The sequence below is a fragment of the Rhodnius prolixus genome, unplaced genomic scaffold (genome assembly GCF_049639745.1).
Source record: "Rhodnius prolixus isolate KJV_2025 unplaced genomic scaffold, Rpr scaffold_1, whole genome shotgun sequence".
Classification (NCBI taxonomy): domain Eukaryota; kingdom Metazoa; phylum Arthropoda; class Insecta; order Hemiptera; family Reduviidae; genus Rhodnius; species Rhodnius prolixus.
In genome coordinates, this window is record NW_027411581.1 from 56,133,060 (window position 1) to 56,154,403 (window position 21,344).

The 21,344-nt window shown below is 35.7% G+C and overlaps 1 protein-coding gene across 6 annotated transcripts in view; it reads right to left on the bottom strand.

Moving 5' to 3' along the window:
- The window catches only part of LOC141445982 (frizzled-2-like), a 364,823-nt gene that overhangs the window by 107,560 nt on the left and 235,919 nt on the right, over positions 1-21,344 (bottom strand). For all 6 annotated transcript variants that reach the window (XM_074112295.1, XM_074112299.1, XM_074112292.1 and 3 more), the window contains one exon: positions 21,063-21,094. The gene's annotated coding sequence lies outside the window, so the exon portion shown is untranslated. The remainder of the gene's footprint in view (positions 1-21,062; positions 21,095-21,344) is intronic.

The following is a 21,344-nucleotide window of genomic DNA, read 5'->3' on the forward strand; positions in this document are numbered from 1 at the left end:
AGCCGGCTAAGGGCGGTCTCTCCCTCTATAGCGTCCAGATCTATTTCACTTGGTTTTAGTTCTACGGCGCTAATTGTGATCCTCTCATTCTCAACACAGATTGTCCCATGGATTACCGAACTGGTATGGGAATATGACCTGGGACATGACCAACTGACTATAGCTGACCCCTAGTTCTAAATAGCTTTAAACGATTCTATTAGCTTGCTAAACAGCAGCAATGCATTAGTTAACATCCAATGAATTTACAGCAAAGGTAATTTGCTAAAGCCGATGTAGAAGGAAGAATAATGCACCACGAATTGAAGAACAGGCGGCAGGGAGGTTACGACAGACGCTTTTGAGGGAGTAGGTGCCGGACACATTAGACAGACAATTCAGTCTATTAATTACACACATTATTACTCTGCGCTCTTTCGCTACGAAGACATAATATTCTCCACCAATATCTATGTGCTTAAATCTGTAGCAGAGCTAGCAATGAAGTATGAATATATTTAAAAGTTATAGCCGATTAGAATGAATGGAAGAAAATGATTAGAGAAGGATTACGTGATTTTAATTTCGGTTAAGCTATAAGGATGGCAGGAATATAGAGTACTGATCCATCCATTAGTTGTAAGTTTGTATGTAAATAGTTGTATATAGTAGAGGGATGAATGTGTGAGGCGAATATATTTATAAGTAAGAATGGAGAGTGAGTGATATTCTAATGATAAGCACCTAGACGATGCCAAATGTATGGCGAAAGCCAATGCAAAAAAAAAAAAAAAATTATTACTCGCTAGATTAACGTGTGAAGCTTGCCAATGCCAAATAAACCCAAATAGATTTTCCCAGTGAGACTACGTTGGTAAGACTGTTTCGGTTGGACCAATCAGGTACGATATGGCAATGACGTGCGATTGGCTGAGTGTGATGACGAGCTAGAGTTTGCCTGCTGGTTTGCTAAGCCCAAGTAGTTGCACATATCTCAGAATTTTCTGTGTAGTATGAGTGCTGTCAGTGTTCAAGTACTGTTAATGATGGGATACCGACAGAACCGCGGACGACCCTGAAGAGGTGATGGCTCGTCTCCTTCATCTTCTCTGCTAAGTTAGAGATTCCCTTTCATTTTTTCCACTTAAGAATAATTCTGTCAAAACTCTATAGATCTTGCCAAATATAATATAAGAATTCTTTTTTTTTACACCTGCTTGAGAAATATTAATAATATAATGGCTATGCATAATGAAAACGCTTTTCGGAAAAGCGAAGAAAAAAAAAAGAAGTGCGTAGTAAAGAAGGTGACTGTAACCAATTCATTGGTTTGGCGTACATTCCAACTGGCATAGCGCCATACTGGAAAATCTAAGCTAACTAGGGTTTTTCATTGTCTGTACGTGCCAAGATATTTTAACTTTTCCTAGCCATAGAGAAAAAGGGAAATCTCTAAAATAAATATAGTTAAATTATCAATACTGGCTAATATTTCAACATGGGAGGAGAAGAAGGTTACAAAATTACTCAATTTGGTAAAGTGATGGGGTTTTAACATAGGACTGTTGTTTTAGGCTAGTTTATACACACTAGTTTGTTGACTACATTTTGGATTAGTTTGCCTCCTTAGTGCAGTACATTAAGCGTTAATAGAAAAACAGAAATTTCGAGAGTATTAAGGGACTTTAAGTGCCTAAAAGAGGCGTTATAGGCTATGTACTTACATTACATGGGACAAAAGGTTACTTTACGAATAAAGGAAAGTAAAGTAATCGCCTATTTTTTCATGGGGGGCTTAACGTCCAACTACCAATTAGGTGTCGCGGACGGAGGCGACTAGCAAACACTTTACTATACATTTTTATTATTAACCATTAAATAAAATCCAAGGCCTAAAGACCGGGAATCGAACCCAGTACCACAATACATATTAGCTTCGCAGGTCTCGCCTCTAACCGCTCAGCTACCGTGGCGCCTTACTTTACGAATATATCTGTTTATTTAATGGTCTTTTTCTTAGATCTTCCATAAAGGGGTTGGATGATATGCGATTATCATTTGGTAACTTCAGCCCTTATCAGCTTTACCCACTATTAATATCCTCCTTCGGAACTTCAGGTCCAAGTAGAGCAAAGTTAGTGTCTGCATGTTATTTTTTTATTTAATTGTACATCTCTTTAAAAGTATTTTTTAACACTTACTTCTTAGACATTGTTGTTTACTCTTTCAATTATTATAATTAGGGTAAAGGACATAACTTGTCTTCGTTTTCCTGCCGTTCTTTTGTAGGAGTTGTAGGAGGTTTTCTCCTCTTATCCACTTCCTGCCTCTGTTCCCAGTTCTACTCCCTAATGTAACCCGCATAACCCTTCTTAACACGTTGACTGCCACGGAACTTTTCAGGATTCCGGTCTAAGAAGTCAGTTTAATTTAATCATATTATATTATCAAAAACTTTCATTATAGTACAGCGAGATAACTCGTAGTTGGCGACTCCTAGGCAAGTAAACAACCTACGAGATATCTTGAAGTTGGCAGTCAACGTGTTAAAGGAGTCTCTACTGTTTTCTACTTTTCTCTTCTTTGCAGATCATGCGCCTCCCTTATTATTGGAATGTTCTACTAGGCCTGCAAGCAGCAAAGAGTCTTTAAAAAAAAAATATCTATAGCCAAGATATCTTAAGTCTGAATTTCATTCATTGGCATACATCTGAGTTCTTATATTATTCATCTTATGTTCGTATGTTCTTGCTTGCTGAGTCGGGCTGTGTTAGAGATGTTTAAAGCAAAATTTTTTTTACTTCTGTTCTTTACAATTTACATAAATTGGCTTCACAATTTTGTTTAAACATTGTCGAGGTCTGGCTATTAAATAATGAGACTGCTTGTGAAAAAGAGTTTTATTTTAAAAATTATTCTACAATAGAATGCTCCCCTTCAATGTACTCCCCTCCCCTCTTCACACAACGTTCCATTCGTTTTTTCCATTGGTCAAAGCAATGCTGGAAGTCTTCTTTTGTAAGAGCATTTAGGAGCTCCGCCGATTTTCGCTTCACCTCTTCCATCGACTCGAACCAGGTTCCTTTTAAAGCAGTCTTGATCTTCAGAAACAGGAAAAAGTCACAGGGTGCTGAAATCGAGGCGAGAAGGGCGCGTGTTCGAGCACTGGAATGCCCCTAGCGGCTAAATAACGCTTCACAGTGTTGCCAAAACTTAAATAAAAACTTAAAAAAAAAAAATAGTAAGTTTGGTTTACAGTTTGACTCTCTGGAACCCAATTTCATTGATTTTGGTTACTGTTTACGGACCTGGTCGACCTGGACGTTGGTCATTTTCGGTGCTCTCTCTCGGCTTTCAGAAAACCGTTTATACCATTCGAAAACACGCGCACGAGATAGAGAATTCTCACCATAGGCCTCTTTCAACAACTTATAGCACTCAGTCGCGAGTTTTTTTTTTTTAATTTAACGAGAAATTTCACATTGATCCGTTGCTCGTGTTTTTCATCACACTTGTTCACTTGTTATCGGCACGAGACAAAAACACGTTCGTTTCTAATCCCTATAGAAAAAATACTACTACAGCGACAAAAACGCGTTTTCATACTGGAATAATAGACACTTCCAGCTATCCAACGCTGCATTCGCTTCCCACTCTACCCCTCTAGGACGCAGTCTCGTTATTTAATAGCCAGACCTCTTACATGTCACTGGCAAATATTTTTTGCCTACAAATTAGTATTTTGCAAGGCTAATGTTCATAAAGTTGATATATAATGTCAGATACTATTCGATTGGATCAACAACATCCACTTGCCAAATATTGTTCATTTTGTAAAACCCTTTTTCATTTTCACGGGACTTCTAAACGGATACTTCCAGGGAAAAAATCAAAAAAACCTGCACGGTTATAAACGCTTTCTCTTTCAATGCAAGAGAAATATGGTAAGTTTGATCTCTAAGAGAAAGTTGTGCGTAAGTTCGCCAGCAGATTTGTTTTTTTCTTTCTCAAACTAAACGAAGCTTACTCTTGAGATTTTGTTTAAGACTGTCTCTATTCACTCAAAATTTACTGCTTATTTTGGACAGCACAAATACTTTAGAACTTCTAATTAATGTACATATTCAAGGTGGTATCCTCACTAGATAGGTGTTAAAATGGTAACTAAATAGAAACTTCTTGTCGACTTCGACTAAACTAAAAGAATGCACAGTTGGTAACTCTGTTTTCCGGCTGATTAAAATTTATAACACGTTCTAATACTTGTTCATTGTAAATGTTTAGATTTTAGGTTAGCACTAAACAAGGGGAAATTGTCATGTAAGTAATAACTATCTCACACCTATAACAGTATAAGATATTTAACACAATTTTTTTTTCGTATCCGAGACTTGAATGGTAATTTAATTAAGAATGTAACTATTTTTTTAAATAATTATTTCTAAAAAGTAATTGGTGGGCAAAATGTAGAACAACTTTGATTTACAAAAAGCAACAATGTTTCGTTGATTTATTCGACATTGAGGCAAATTCTTCTTTCTGACCGCTTCCCAGCTTTCATTCACTAGCAGAGTTCATTCATCAGATTGATTTATCTAATTTTGTCTACAATTATTTTACACTCAGAATCTCCTGCAGACCAATCTCCGAAATGCAGTTGACTAAGCTGATACCTTCCCTCCATTATTGATCTCAATGGACTCCACTCATCAAAAGCGATCATCTGGGACCTATCCCTCAGAGAGAAATCCAAAAGTGATTTCCGATTCTAGGACCGGCATTGGCCACCCACTAACGCCCCTGTTGACCTCGAGCTGGATATCTCAAAACCATTTTCGAGAGTACTTAAGACTATAAAAGACACAGAAATAACCACGGGCTTTTTTTTTTTTAACCAATGAAAGCATACTCGTACAACAAACTGGGTGGTTTGGCCGATACCACTCTTGCTTGCCCTGTGGCCGTAGTGCAATACATATTTATTGAATACTTCATAACTTTATTTATTTCAGTACTCAACTTGCCATTGACAGGTGCTCGTATTTTTATTACAAGTGAAATATTTAAACGTTTCAACAAAGTTGACGTACTATTTCAATTGCTGTCCAATTAACTGAAATCTACTAATGAAGAAGGAGTTGATTAATTTCTGAATTGATATTCTATTTCCGTTAAAGTAACTGAATAATTTACTCATTAAATATTTCTTTATGTTAAAAAACTCTTAACTTTGTTATTTATCTAAAGTTTTCTTTATCTAAAGAGATACTGTAAAATAAATAATGTAGAAAAATAGTTTTATCATTAAACTAATTAGCAGGGTGGGTTACATGAGAACATCTGTTCAATCAGTCTTCATATAGTAAATCAGCTGGAGTTTGTTTTCAATACAATTTATCTTGTAGTTTATTTTTATCCAGAAACTTTTTTTTTTTTTTATCCCTTTATTCTTAAATTCACAACTGCGTAATACAAAACGCAACAAGCAAATATGATATCGTATAGTACATAAATGTGACGTAGAAAAATAAAATAAAATATAAAGTAAAAAAAAAACAAAGTATAATAATATATAAAAAAGTAAATAAAATAAAATCACTGGAATTGCTTGAATGAGGGCCATCCAACGATGACCATCATAAGTCGGTTAAAGAAATACCGAATGAGTGGAATGCGAAGGATGGCTTTGTTTATCTTTCGACCAGGTGATCCCGAGGCCACCGGCGCTTCAGTCTGCGAGGAGGATTTGACGGGAGGTTAGTGCAGGACAGGTTGCTGATTAAGGGGTTATGATGATGGTAAAGTTTGGAGTGGAATTTGATGTAGCGGGACTGGGCAAGGTCAGAAACAAATGGGACTCGCAGGTCGGTGTGGATAGTATGGTTGCTCACGTAGAAGGGTGCATCAGTGATGGTTCGAAGGATTTTTGACTGGAGGGTTTGGATTCTGTTGAGGTTCGAACGCTTAGCAGTTCCGTACAGTTCAAGTCCGTAAGTCCAGATGGGAGCGAGTAGGGCTGTGTATAGTCGTTTCTTGTTTGTCAGAGTCAGTTTAGACCGTTTGTCAAGTAGTCTTTTGAGGATTCGAAACCTCTGGTTTAGTTCAAGTCGTTTGAGTCTAGTATGTGGATTCCATGTGAGTCGCTTGTCAAGGTATATTCCCAGATAACGAACGGTATCCGCTACAGGAATAGGAGTGTGATTCAGGTATAATGGAGGGAGTATTTTTCTGTTGAGAGTGAAGGATATGCAGCGGGATTTATTTCCGTTTACCTTTATTCTCCATTTGCGGAACCAGGGTTCGAGGATATTAAGATGAGCCTGGAGGGATCTAGTGGCTATAACCGGATCGGTGTTATGGGAGAGGATAGCAGTATCGTCTGCGAAGGTATAGATGCTCGTATTTGGATGAAGAGAAAGGTCAGCCGTGTAGACAGTTTATAATAGGGGGCCAAGGATACTTCCTATCCAGAAACTAATGTTAACATTTGCAAACTAACTATTGTCTTTATCCAGCGTAATATAGTTCAAAAATGTTTAAAAGAAGTGAGGCAAAAAAAATATATTCTTGCAACAAATCGAGTTTTCTGTTACGAAAGAATTACTGTATCAAAATTTCGGAATTGTAATTGTGCTAGGAACATGATTTTGTCTTATTGTTCTAACGGTCAGGCATTGCAGCTTCTTTTTTTAACCTTCATAAGATATAGCAGTATCAGAATTGAACCGAGTCGAGAATCAACTCCGCTTGGAGATTCAAGAGTTTAATTGTGTTTGCTACAAATACAGATATATACATTATGCATGTTGTATAAACTAATAAACGATCTTGTATTTCACAATTCCTAAGCCAGTTTTAGTTAGAAGTTTCTGCTTCTTCCCTATTAAAGATCGTATTTGAAGTTTTGTTACATAATTTTAAGATTGGATACAATTGCAGTATAATGCTCTCAGCAGCTGAAACTCAAAAAAAAGAAGCTAAATGTATGTCCTAGTTAAATGCGGCCGAGCCTTGCAACGTAAATATTTGCGTTTAGTTGTCAGCTATATCCAAATACAACCCTTGGTGGTTACTGAGTTCGATTTTATTTCAGTTAAAAAGAAAAAAACGCATTGAACAAACAGTGTTCTTTTATAGCAATGGGAAAACTATCCCGGTTGATTAAATTTGCTGAAATGAGGAGAGAAACGCTTTTTGTCAACACTTTTTAGGGAATACAATTTAGCGTTTAGAGGAATGGAAATTAAATGTGTTTTACTAATTTAAAGCAACTCATTAACACTAAAAAAAAAACAACAAAAATAACGATTCAGATTATTTGCTCCCGTATTTTCTAATTGGACTATAGAGATTATGAAGTCCTGACAGTATATTTTAGGGGACGTCACACAAAAACTTGGAAAAATTCATTAAAATTTTCAAAAAATATTTTTTAATATAATAATAATTCCTTATTCTAAATTCCCAATACCAAATTTTTATCGAAAAAAATCGTATGGGAAAACTCAAAACCTGGTATTGTTAGAGAAATAATGATGTTGGCGTTATAGTTATATTAGGGACAACCCTATTACGTTAAGTATATCCCCCAGGAAAATGTGTAAAATCATTAAATTTAGGGAGCGTCTTATTCTTTTTTAAAAATTGTCGATAGGAAATAGCGGAAAATTTTATCCTTGGAAGCAGGTTTTCCTGCCTTGTTTCGCATTTTCATCCAGGTTCAGAGAAAGAATAAATCAGTTTGGTGTAAGAGATTTCGACTTATGTTTCCGCCTCGAACTACACTTGTTGACCCCACAAGGTCCAGGGATACAATAAATTTGTGCGCTAAGACGGTTAAAATCAAATACGAGGGTCGTTTGAAAAGTCCGTGCAAAGTCAGAGAGATAGCACTAGTGGCGCGTATCGAGGTTATGTTTAGTTAGTAGCATCTCTTGGAAGAACGCACACCAAGTTTCAGCCAGATCGGTCTATTTCTTTGTGTTTGGCATTCGTTTGAATCGAGGAAGTCGAGTGATTTTCAAAAAATGGACGAAAAAGAATTTCGTGCCTTGATTAAACACTACTTTATGAAAGGCAAAACGCCTCAGGAGACTAAAGAGTAGCTTGATAAACATTATGGTGACTCTGCACCTTCGATTAGAACAGTTTATAAGTGGTTTCAAAATTTTCGGAGTGGCCATATGGGCACAAGTGACGTTGAACGTTCTGGACGCCCTGTTGAGGTTACTTCTCCAGAAATCATTGATAAAATCCATGATATGGTGATGGATGACAGAAGAGTGAAGGTGCGTGAGATTGCTAGTACTGTGGGCATCTCGAATGAACGGGTACATAATATTTTGCATCAACATTTAGACATGACAAAGCTATCCGCAAGATGGGTGCCGCGATTGCTCACGCTTGACCAAAAACGAAATCGTGTGGAGTGTTGCAAGGACGGTTTGCTGCTGTTCCAGAAGAATCCGCAGGACTTTAAGCGTCGTTTCGTCACTGTGGATGAAACATGGATACATCACTACACTCCTGAGACCAAGGGGGAATCTGCGCCCAAAAAGGCGAAGATCGTCCCTTCGGCCGGAAAGATTATGGCGACTGTCTTTTGGGATTCGCAAGGAATAATCCTCATCGACTATCTGGAAAAGGGTAAAACTATTACAGGTGCATATTATTCATCGTTATTGGACCGTTTGAAAACCGAGCTGCAAGAAAAACGCCCACGATTGGCCCACAAAAAAGTCCTTTTCCATCACGACAACGCACCAGCTCACACCTCAGCAGTTGTGGTCGCAAAATTAATGGAAATAGGGTTCCAACTCGTTTCACATCCCCCCCTATTCTCCAGGCTTGGCTCCCTCGGACTACTATTTGTTGCCCAATATGAAGAAATGGCTGGCGGGAAAAAGATTTTATTCAAACGAGGAGGTGATTGCAGAAACGAATGGCTATTTTTCAGACTTGGACAAATCCTATTATTCGGAAGGGATCAACAAACTAGAGCAGCGTTGGACGAAGTATATAAGCCTAAAAGGAGACTATGTTGAAAAATAAAAAAGGTTTACCCCAAAAAATTAAGTAGTTTTTATTTTTGCACGGACTTTTCAAACGACCCTCGTAAATGATCCTATACTGGATGTTCTAACCAAATTTCCAGATAGTTTTTTCACCTATTCAGGAAAATCTCTGCGAAAAAAATAACTTCTAGTCACAATGAAAACATATTTCAGGAAAACTAGAAACTTATTTATCGTAGAAAGGGATTTGCGGAACGGGTTTTCTTTTTAAATTCACGGTCCGGCAACATTCAAACAAATTAACTGGCATTTTAGTTTAAAAGTAAAGTTTGCACAAGCCTGCAGTAACGAAGCATTGCCCTAAAACGAACTTACTTACGGAAACGTTACAAATAAAAGGTTATGACCCACGTGTAAACGCAGCGAAAATTCATACGATCTGTTTACGATAAAATATTTTTTAAAAAAATGGTAGATCCTTTTCGCAAAGTTCTACTTCCGGTAGAGAGAATTTGACCGCTAATTTCCGCTTGGAGTGCCGCTAACGAAATATAATGATTTAGTTTTCTGCTGTTAGGTTTTTATTTTTAGGTAATTCTTCTTCTGACAAAGGCGCATGCGTTAATACAAACATCGACATTTTCAATCGACAATTTGACACTACTAAATACTTCATTTTACACCTTGGTAAAAATAAAAATGGCAGTCTTTATTTAACTTTCTCGGTTTGAAAGGTGATTAACATTTTTTTCCGATTATGGAGTAAAACGTGTATGCTGGTTCATTTAAAATATTGTTAGAAGAATGGAGGCTAGAATTCTCCCTCGTCACATCTTTTTATTATACTCATTTTTTTTCTTTACTTTATTTATTTTTAGAGTCTAAGGAGGGGAGGTGTGTGCGCTGTCCTAGTGTGTCACAATGATCATATGGTTACACGGAACACAATACATAACCATTAGTGGCTCAGCATGGTGCAGCATGCTGCTGGCTGCAGCCAAGAGGGTGGTCTCCCTTGTCACTCTTATTCAATCATTCAAACACTCTTAGTAAAATGTTGGGACACTTCCATATAATTCAAGAATAATTCAAGAGGGTTAAGGCAAAAAAAAAAGAAAGAAGATAAAGTACATTCAAGAGCACATACAATGACATCTCAAATTGCTACTGGGTTTGTCCGCTCCTCACCCCAAACTGCACAGTTCCTTTTTGCTTTATTTCCCTCCAAGATGTTGAAGAGAGTAAAGCGTAGGTTTGGTTTAGTTGGATTTGGGTGACCTTTTTGTCTGGCGTCTTTTTTTTGTCTGTTGGCTTAGAAAATTACTACTTGTGTAAACAGACCACGCCCTCGATTTGCTTTCTCTCAGCGCCAACAATACTTACAGGAAACCTTTACAAAACCAACGGAAAAGTAAAGCATCTTTTCAGTAGCCATTATATTTCTACAACTGGTCTAATGTTGTGTAATAAAGTGTTCGAACTTTTGTGACGTTTGTGCGTAAACTGATCTAGTGTGTGAACACACATACGACTTCAATCTCTCCCTGCCAAATACAATTTGCAATTCAATAAAAGTAATTCCCACGCGGAGATCTTGAATTCAAATCCAGTTGTTGGCCTTTAGATTTTCTATTCCTTGGAGCTTCTTGCAATCCGGTGATTGGTCAGTGTTTCTGTTTCGAGAGAACAATGTCAGGAGACCGCCATTGCACTGGAAAAAAAAAGCTCCGAGCGCCAAAGAGCTCAGAAATTGACGTGCCTTTAATTAAAAAAATAAAATAAAAGAGAAATAAGGTGAGAAAATATAGAATACGTTCTCGAATTTCTCTTACTCCAATTCGTAAATTTCATTTTTTTCTTTCTAGGTCCTAAGAGGATGCATTTTCAAACTTTTTATTACGATTTTAGGCTCCTTTTGTGCTTAAATTGGCTGGAGAATGAAAGCTTTACTATACAGATTTTTATATTTCAAGCGAATGCAAATAGTTTAAATTTACTACACGCCTTATCATATAAAATATTTATCCCATTTAATGCATTTGAGAGCAATCCGATGAAGTGGAGTAGACTTGCAACTGCAATTCTGTTGTAACGCTAACGTACAATATTAACCTGCTTTTCAAACTATCATTCATGAAATCCGATAGTTGGAGATGAGGGAGTAGCTGCAAATTTCCTGGTATTTTTAAATTTCCGCGATTTACATCATCAACTGATTGCATTTAACTCCCAATATCATGTAAAGGATTATTGTTTGTAGCTCTCCCTCTCTGTAGAAAAATTATTTCAGCACAGATCCGTAACTAGGTTACGCACAATTTGTCATTTCACAGAATCGTAAAGTATATTCATTTCTGTTCATTATTTTTGGCGATTGATTCATAGTTTCAATAGGATGAAAAAAATAACTGCCAGTTTCAGTTATAGTAAACTTTATTCTGCCAAGCTTTCGACCTAGCGGACTAGGTCATATTCAGGACTGTGGAACATATTTTCAGTGTGTTAACAATAATTCTGTGGCTTAGTGCAAGATGTGCCAATGTCAGATTTTGGTATAAATGAGTAAAAAATCTTTTTTGATATATTAACCACAAAAATTTTTTTAGCAAGGAGTGCCGAAGTCAATTTCAAAGTAGTAACTGAGTTACTAAAACGTACTAGTGCCAATGTCAAAATTTAGCATCAATATTTCCCTCCCCCCCTCCAGGTAAACCAAAGAGGACGTACACTCGTAATCCTTTTTTTGACATTGGCACTTCTTGCACCAAGCCACAGAATTATATTCACTTATAAAATAATAAAAATATATCACGACTGAAACTGGCAGTTAATTTTTCATCCTATATTCATTTCTATAATTAAATTTGTTGCTAATAAATGCTAAAACCATTTCTCTAAAAGCTGCATATATTAAAAATAGTTATTTATTTAACAAGTGTGGAAAGTAGTACTTTTCCTCACGCGAGGCAGGGTTTGCATGCACGAGCGAGCGAAGCGATGCGAGTGCAAGTGCAAATTGCCGAGTGTGAGGAAAATACTTTACACTAGAGTTAAATATAATATTTTTTCTGCAACCATTTATTAACTAATAAAATTAAAAATTTCACTTTTACAGTCTACAAAAAGTAATTTATTTATTATAAACATTTATTGTTATATTACAATTATTTACATTACTTACGTATTTACATTACTTATTGCATTTTCTGCTGTTTCTTTTATTGATGGAGGAGTGTTTTCTAAACAGGCATCACTAGAATCCATTTTAAATTTCTATAAGGTAACACTATAACCTTTTTAACTGTTATAATTAAAAATATCTAATTATTTATTAAAGTATTATTTTTATTTCTATATTCCTTTCAATTTTTATTTTATTTTGTTAATATTCGTTTTTTAATTATTTAGTTACGTTAAATAAGCTTATTAAAGTTTTACAGAAAATATTTATGTTAATAACAAAACTTCTTATATCAAGGAAGCACAATAAAGTTTTTCCACTCACTTGTGCGGAAAGTGACACTAATGGGAATTTCCCCCCACTAGTGTGGGAAGTTGGGCATTACACAGCTGATTTTAATTGAGTAATGAGAACTTCCCTACATGGTTGCAGAAAAATATATTTACCAAATTATCCATAGATTGCATCTTTACACAATTTCACCTTTTTCTTCATCTTGGGGTTCTCAGTTTAACTGCAAGGATGCAAACAAATAATGGGACTATACTTTGGGACTTTGGGACTTGCTCCATATTGTGAAATTTTATTGCCTAATATTGGAGACAGCAAGAGAGAGCGACCCCAAAAAACCCCTGTTCTATCGGAACGTCGCCTTTCTTATGCTACCTACTAATGGTGCCTCACCCTTCTTGTTAGCCCCTTAGGCGCTCATTTGAATATATTGGAAATTTTAGTCGTATTGTTTCTCTCTTTCCTTTCTGTCTCTCTCTAGCTTACTCTCGATATTGGCTTTTATGGTTTATTAGAGATAAATTCTGCTTTTTATTGGATCATCTAGGTCCATTTTTAATATGCTTCCGTCTTCTTTTATTAAAATTACTTTTACGTTAATTTCGTTGTATGAATTGTTTTTTACCATTTTTTTTTTAAAAAAACATAATTCAGATTTTTATAATATTGTTTTTTATTGAGTTATAGAGGATTTTAACTCTTCATTGTGACCAAAAAAGTGATCTTATTTTATGTTAATACTTAGTATAGGAAAAACTTCAATATTACCAAATTCTCGAACAAGATTTCCATTAAAAATGCCCGTTAAATTCATAGGGGGAAACAATTTCCTGCCTAAGCGGCATCTACAGAGAGCGCTGAAGATTGTAGTATATCTTCTAAAGTGCTATTTCAGTAAATTGTACATTTCTAATTCTTACAAAACTAATAGGTTGGCAACTAAGTAATTTCGATTTTGAATTATGATATAAAACTCATTCTTTTTATTCTTCTTCTTCTTAACTGGCGCTACAACTCATGCAGAGTCTTGGCCTCCTCAAGACGTGCTCCTCCAGTTTCGGAATCTTAGCAAAGATGCAGCATCCTTTGCCACACTATCCTCCCAGCGCAGCTTTGGCCTGCCTACCCTCCTGGATCCTTGCATGTTTCCTTCCAGCACTTTCTCAGGAATCTCATCTTCGCTCATCCTAGCTATGTGTCCTGCCCATCGCGGTCTAATTCTTTTTATTACAAAAAATAATTTTTAATCAATGACATATTTACCATTTTGTTCGATGACATTTTGCCATCTTTCTTGCAGCTTCATGATTCCGCGCTCACAGAACTTTTAGTCCTTATCAGCAAAGAACTTTTCCAAGTGCTGCGATTTAAGGTCAATTTCATCTGTAAAAGTTTTTCCGTACAAAAAAAATTCTGTGAACTCCGAAATAAGTGATAATCAGATGGAGCCAAATCTGGGCAGTATGGAGGATGTGCCACCACTTCCCAATCAAGCTCCAATAATTTCCCGTGAGTAGCCAAAGATGTGTGCAGCCTTGCGTTATCATGATGGAACACAATTTCTTTTTGATTTGCCAATTCTGGCCGTTTTTCCTTGATTGCTTCTTCAGTTGTTGATAGTAAACCTCTGAAGTGAGTTCATGCGGTGGTACCCAACTATCCAGCTTCTTAACGAGTCCAAAGACACTTGAAGTGTTTTTCATTTATTGTATGGGATACATTTAACCTCTTTGCAATCCTTCGAATAGGTATATGACGATCCTCTTCAATTATGACTTTGATTTGGTCTTCATCAATTTCAGTAGGTCGACCAGAGCGTTGCTCATATTTGTGGGGAAAAAATCTCCTGAGCGAATTTTTCTAAACCAATTCTGACAAGTACTTTCTGTTAGGCAGTCGCATATCTCTTTGTGAGCTTCAGCAGCTTTAATCCCTTTGCGGAAATAAAAAAAAAAAGTAAAATATGCCGAAAATGTTCGTTTCTGCACTCCATTTGAAATGGACCAACAAGTAAGGGTTTTGGAAAAAGCACGCACAACTTGTTCCTAAGGTAACCTCAATATTACCTTTACTAAATAAAAATAAGGCAAAGTACGCCACAAACACGACTAATTACAAAAAATGAAGGTCCGCTCCCTGTGAGTGAAAACTGAAATTACTTAGTTGCCAACCCAATATTTAGTATTATTAAATGTTTAATCCAAATTCCGAGGTAAAAAAACATAAATAATATAAGTCCACCGAAATTGTGATAACACAGGTTGGTTTTCTAGTTTTCGTTGATTCATTTTCCTATTGAATCGCCGAAGTTTTTAGTTTGAAAATTGTAAATAACATATGATAAACTCATCACTTTGGTATGAAGCTTCTTCTCGAAGAGCACTTTTCAAGAAAATTTAATTACGTGAAGTACAGTAAATCGGAAGTTGTTTTTCTTAATAATTATAATAAACTAGAATCTTAAGAACCAATAACCGTAATGAATTGCCAAGTTATTTAAGAAATCAATCTTGCTAATAAATTTTAATAAATCTGTTTATAATTTAGACTCGATAAATATTAAGATGTTACATGAGTAAAACTAGATAACTACGGCATTAAAAACCAGTTGGATGTGGTGCTTAACATTCTAGATAGTCGGGGATTTCATTACCGAGTCTTCTAACCCTCCTTGATAGGCTAGTTAGCACTAATTCTGTAATAGTTCGCCTAGAATAAAACTTGTGGAATTTAATATGCAAAGGTGGCTTTACTTTTTTCGCGTTTTTATTGTAAATGGACCAAGGTTAGAACCGTCTAGACGAGATCATTCCTTTGAGACTAATTCTAGTTTTCATTATGTGATGCATTTCCTCTCTCTCTCCTCGCCAACTTGTTGAATAGATTAAGAATTCCAACAATTTCTTCCAAACAGCCCCCCCAAGGGATTTTAATTAGTTAATGTTAACTACCCTGTCAGGTTTTCGTACTTTCTTGGTTTCCTTTACTGTAAAATCTTTGGTTCGCAAAATAACTAAGGTAAAAGATATTGCCTCTTAAGTTTCCACCTTTATAAAATATATCCAACTCGGCTACTTTAAAAATACGCCGCAGGGAAATATTTTTCACGTTTCTCTTCCACGTTTTGGTAAGAAGAGGAAGTATTCCATCGATCCAAATTTACTAAATTGAGTTTTTAACACCGGAAGTATTTGTTTTGAAACTTCCGGAAGTTTTTTTTTTTTTTGTGAAGTGATTTTGAGCGAAAAAGTGAATGAAATATCTCAAAAAAAAACTAAAAATTACCGGTAACAGAAACTTACGGCGGCAAGAGATCCGACTGCAATTTAGCGGAAATTAGTTTTTTACATATCGTATTTTTGACATCTTTTAGTAAAAGGTTTCAGTTGTCCTTAAACAGTGGCATTACCCATTAGATAAATTACCATTCGAATCTTTTGTTTTTGAACATTTTTCTAGCCATTTTCAATTAAGGACTCTACAGAAATTAATAGATGGTATTCTCTTTAGAGAGTCATTTCCCTAAATTGTGCGGAATTTTAACCTGAACGATAGTAATATTAATGAAACTTATGGAACCAAAATTCCACATTTCTTTTTTAAGACAATCTATTGGTCAGAAGTATTACTTTTTTGAATTGATTTTTAGTCCTTTTGGTTTTTTACAAAACGCTCATAAACGTGTTACAAATGTTACAACTAAAATTTTTTAATTGAAATATTTGCCACAGGAAATTAAGTGTACCCTCTTAGGGAAGGGCAAAGTTAGCTCTCCTTTGCAGTATATTGCAGGTTCAAATACGTTCCTTTATCTCCAATAGTGTGGCCAAAATTCGAGTTCTAAGAGTGATATCGGAAGTACGACTAAAGTAAAAATCCATTTCGAGCACTCTGTAATTTCTACACTATCGACAAAGGGTTTCATTTTGAATTTGGACTTAACTTTTGCTTTATAGAGAAGGGACTAGCTCATGGTTAGCGTATTTGCCATTGCGAACATTCCGGATTCAAATCCAGCTGCTGGCCCTTACAGTTCACTTTTCGGTGATGAACAGTGTTGTTTTTAACGAATGAACACTGTCCAAAGGCAATGCACTGAAGAAGTCCAACCAACCCGTTCGGTACACGATGATCCTAGTGTGATATGTGGCAAGCTGGGACATCATAGAAACATTTTATTATCTGCTTAATATAGAAACTAACTATCTGTGCCCTTAGAGAGACACCTAAAATTGTTGAATAGGGCTTAGAGAAGGGCCGAGCTAGTTGATAAGGAATTTGGATAAGGTGAGCCTAAAGGCTCACTCAATGAGGCGGAACAAGAGATACGCTAGCATTTTTCTATCTTTAGCAATATCATCCCTATTTACGAGGTGTGTTCAAAAAGTAACGGGAATTTTTAAATTTCGCGGGTTTGGAGAGTCTGATTGTAAATTTTTTTTTTTATTATGTTGGTACACATGCCCCTGAAGTACGATAAAATTTTCAGTAATATTCATTGTTTACTTCTTAAGTGGCAGCCGTTAAGGTTAGACGTGTTTTTCGAGCTTAGCGATTTTTGTTTGTTAAAAAAAATGGATCAAAAAATTTGTATTAAATTTTGCGTAAAAAATGTAATAAAGTGTGTGAAATGTTAATAAAGGCATATGGTGAGTCTGCTATGAGTAAAACAAGGATTTACGAGTGGTATAAGCGTTTCCAAGATGGCCGCGAAAACGTTGAAGATGACGAACGACCTGGACGTCCAAGCACATCAACAACCGATGAAAACGTGAAAAAAGTGAAAGAAATGGTTATGAACGATCGCCGAATCACAATCAGAGAAGTCGCTGATGATGTTGCCATATCAATTGGCTCATGCCATGAAATTTTTTCGGATGTTTTGGGTATGAAACGTGTGGCAGCAAAATTTGTTCCAAAATTGTTGAATTTCGAACAAAAACAGCGGAGAATGGAAGTTGCTCAAGAGTCACTCAATGAAGTCGACAACGATGCGGATCTACTGAAACGTGTTATAACAGGTGACGAAACATGGGTTTACGGATATGATGTCGAAACTAAGGCTCAATCGTCCCAGTGGAGGCATTCTGGATCGCCAAGACCGAAAAAGGCTCGACAAGTGCGGTCGAATGTGAAGGTTATGCTCACTGTGTTCTTCGATTTTAATGGCATAGTGCATCATGAATTCTTGCCACAAGGTCAAACAATCAATAAGGAGTACTACCTACAAGTTCAACGCCGTTCGCGTGAAGCAATCCGAAAAAAACGCCCGGATTTGTGGCAAAACAATTCATGGATTTTGCACCACGATAATGCACCTGCTCACACTTCATTGCTTGTTCGTGAATTTTTGGCCAAAAACAAAACTTTAACGATGCCCCAGCCTCCATATTCGCCAGACATGGCTCCATGTGACTTTTTTCTATTTCCAAACATAAAGAGAACATTAAAAGGCCGTCGTTTTACAAGCATAGATGACATTAAAAGCGAATCGCTGAAAGAACTGAAAGCTATCACAAAGATCGAGTTTCAGAAGTGTTTCGAGGATTGGAAAAAGCGCTGGCACAAGTGTATTGTATGCGAAGGGGACTACTTTGAAGGCGACAATATTAATGTAGATGAATAAATAAATATTTTTTTCAAAAAACGAAAATTCCCGTTACTTTTTGAACACACCTCGTATTCTTGTTCTTAGTGTACAGTAGTTCACTACATGATTAAAACTGCATTTTTTCTTTTCAGGAAGCTCTGTAGATGGTGGAAAATCCGAAACCAGCCGAGGCAAAGAGTAATAAGCGTGCCCAATAATCGATAAACTGGATACCACTTTAGGACTTCTAAATAATTTCACATGCTTAAATTTTCAATTTGAATCGATAAAAATAAAATGGCAGTCAGTGAGAGCGTCATTTGAGATTTCACCTTAGATTTGTATTTTAAATTGTTTAAACAATATATTTACAATTTGAAAAGTAGATTTATTCAATGGTTCTTTTATTGAATGATTTACATGTAAATTTTGTTAGTTACAGACTTTTATTTGTATTCATCTGTTTTTTTTCATTTAATTTAAATAAACTATCTGCATACATATTTACGTAAATAAATTATAAATTTGTATAGATAAATTGTAAATTAAATGTCTACTCTAGTATATTTAAAACATTTCCATTTTAGATGGTCAGTTTTAAAATAAGAATTTATTCTAACATGGACAACTAAACTTGTATATAATATTTTTTAATATTAATGTGATATCCTGGAATTTAGATAGCATATAAAGAAGGAGGAGGTAACTTGTCCAGTGTCTTTTTTAACCAGTCCAGCGAGCTTGTTAGTATTAGGAACACATCGAGGTGTTCCCTTAACTTGATGTATTTATTACTGAGACTTCTTTTTTATTATTGTTATTGTTTATTATTATTCAACAATAAAATGAGAAAAGAAATAAAACTCAAGCTGTGGCACTGTGCTACAGCATCCAGTGTTTTCACTTTAATATAATACAGATCCCAACATTGCCGTGACAAGTTGACAGCTCACCAAATATTTTGTTCCCACTTTGAGTATATAACATGCTGCATTTAATATATAACAAAGAATCTGCAATAAACAACTGCATGACTTTATTTTTAACGTCAAGTTTCAAGATTTTATTATATGCAGCTAGATTAGGGCAGCCCTATTAATTAGTGGAGCTTAGCTCAAAGTCGTTCCCACTTAATTAGACTTCTGAAAAGACAGATATGAGTTTTTGTTTTGCCATATCGACGATTTATTGCAGTGAGGATGAGCTTCATTAGCGATCTTATAAAACATGGTTCAGTGTTCGATTTTTAATGGTTTTCAGGACATGGGATTGCCGAGAAATCAAGAATCGGAATCGGAATCTTCAAGCATAGCTCCCTGGCCATATTGTAAAGCTAAAACGATTATTAAGAGCTCACTTCACAGTCGGCTTGAGCACAAAAGAAATACAGAAGGGCGTAAAAAACGTTTCAGCATGGCAGCCTAACAATTTCTGCCGCAAAGTCTATTCTTGGCGGGTTTCTTAGATTGCTAGCCCTACGATATGTCCACTAGCAATCAGCACCGCACAAGAGTTGTCGAAAGCTCCATCTGCCTTCTGTGTTCTTTAGCAGTGATGTCCAGGATCTTTAGGGCTTGAAGGAGGCGTTTAAGACATAGTCCTTATCAAGAGATCTTGTGGCACAACTGACCGACAATCTACTAAAAGAGAAAAGTCTTTCCGCCTCCTGATTACCAACATATTTATCACTCTCGTAGATTTTATCCAGCAATGAAGAACCAAAGTTTCATTTTGTCGGTCATTTTATTTGGACTTTTTTGCAGTGTTTCTTCCTAAAACAACTGCATAAGCCCAGAGCCTTCTTAGAAAGAAGCCTTCGACCATTTTAATGACGTCGAAGCTTTGTTGGATTAATTCCGTATTGAGCCTAGGCAAGTAGCTATCTATAAAGGTTTTGACTTTCTTGTCTGAGGTTATTCCCAACATATCTATTGAGTAAAGTGCTTAGATCCAATGCATTATATGAATTAGAAATAAGTTCTCGAAGAAAAATTTCTTTATTTTGAATAAAAAAGTGTTAATAATAAGAGACATAAGCTGGGCAATTTCTGCCTGAAAGGCAAATGTCTCCACTTCTCATTTCAACGTCTTCAGGCATCTTTGCAAAAGTTTAAGAATTGTAATACAAAAGATACCAGCTTCAGCCACAGTCTCAATCAGAAATGACCTTAAAGTACTTAGATGTCGCGCATTAACAATATCTCAAAATGGTTTAAGACAGATGAAAGCTTCATAGGACTCCTTCTGGTTTAGACAATCGGCCGCCTCATTTTACCTATATCCTGAAGTCTGAGAAAGACCTAGTTTGTCGCCAGGATGATCTAGGATAAGGTGAAATCTTATGGAAGCTTCGAACACGGGACTTCTGTTTTTTGTTTTATACTTTTAAGACAGTGAATTCACAATGATTATTTGGAACACCAACAAAATGGCTTTAATTTTCCAAACATTCTTATATATTTCCAATTTATTAGTCTTATCATCCAGCGCAGTTCCCAGAAACATTTGGTCTAATTTTTAATTAACCAATGAATTTTGTGTCACTATCTTGGTCTTTTATTTTTTGTTTTTTAAATAACAATCACGTGTGTTGTGTTAATCAGATTTGTTAGTTTCGGGATGATAACCCATACTGGGTCGATAACCTCTAATCAAATTTTACACCACAAAAACCTTGAAACTTTATCAGTTTTGGTTAAGAAAAAAATAAATAAAAAAGTGGTTAATATTTATATTCTTTAAAATTTTAAAAAAATAAATAAATAAAATTAGTCATGTACTCTTCCACTAAACATTTCGAAACCGGAAAGGGAAGACTCTTTGTGAAGAGTCACACCAAACTTTTAACTTAATGTTGAAAAGAGGAGCTTCGAAATTGATTAGTTTTGCTTTAGATAGATAGACCAATTTTGGCCAAACTCAGCTAGAAGCGTTGGTGGAACCTTAATACTTCAAGTGTAGATTGGCAACTAATCAAAAATCAACCAAAAGTAATTTGTTTACTTACCAAATTGGCACTTGTAAATCTTTCTTCTTCCGCTGCAACAAAAAAGATGTATTATTATTATTTTTAAATAGACAATTAAATAAGCTTTCAAACATATTTAAAAGCGAGTAAATTTTTTCTTTTATAATATTAGAGATGAATTGAAAGTATTCTCTCTACGCAATTCTCGAGACTTCCGAAGAAGCCAAAGGCTAGTTTTTGAACTCATTGAACAGTTAATCACACTATAATAGAAACTGCATGTGTAGAAGCACTCATGCTTAGATGTAGTTTTTTGAAAAT